The sequence below is a fragment of the Cyprinodon variegatus genome, unplaced genomic scaffold, assembly GCF_000732505.1.
Source record: "Cyprinodon variegatus isolate N-32 unplaced genomic scaffold, C_variegatus-1.0 Scaffold148, whole genome shotgun sequence".
Taxonomy (NCBI): domain Eukaryota; kingdom Metazoa; phylum Chordata; class Actinopteri; order Cyprinodontiformes; family Cyprinodontidae; genus Cyprinodon; species Cyprinodon variegatus.
Window position 1 is genome coordinate 179,005 of NW_015150601.1, and position 868 is coordinate 179,872.

The window sequence follows — 868 nt, forward strand, 5'->3', positions numbered from 1 at the left end:
TCTAAATTGTCTTGTTCCATTGGCAAAATGTCTCGTTAATCTCCTCAATTTAAGAAGAAATGCACATATTTTAAGAAAAAACAACTTATCTAGATTTAGATTTTTTCCAGTGAGGGGTTTGTGTAAAATACATGTTTTATTTTATTTACATTTCACTGGAAAAAAACAAAATCTAGATAAGTAATTTTTTCTTAAAATAAGTGCATTTGTTCTTGGGTTGAGGAGATAAGAGACATTTTGCCAATGGAACAAGACAATTTACCTTTAAAATAAGAAAATACAATTGCATTGTCTTATTTCAAGTGCATATTATCTAATTATCTTATTTAAATAGTAAAAATACTAATTCCATTGGCAAATCATCTTATTTATCTACTCAAAATCAGGGTAAATACACTTAATTTAAGAAATTTTTACTAATTTTTAGATTGTTTTTGCAGTGTTGAAATCCAGTTTTAAAAAATAGGCAATAAAAATAAGGAAAAAGTATTTTTTTTAGTAAAAAGCATAAGGCTGCAGCAGGTCTACTGCTTGATTTGAATACTGGAAAGTCAAAATAATCTAAAACCCAAATAAACGATTTCCACTCACTTGTATCCGTGCAACAGTTCACTTTTTGAATGTGAAATAAATACAAGTGAGCTGAAATCTTTGGTAAAACGTGTCAAAAGATAAGTAAAGTTTTCAATTTCACATCTTTCCAGCACTGTGACTCAGCATTTTGAAGGAGGTTTAAATCACAGACATTCAGTTTGGTTTCCCTCTGACTGCAGCAGTAAATGTTAACAGGATCAAACGAAGCATAAGAAAGAAGATTTGTTGTAGTTTCTGAGGGATCTGAAGAAGTTTTAGAATATTTGGAACCAGT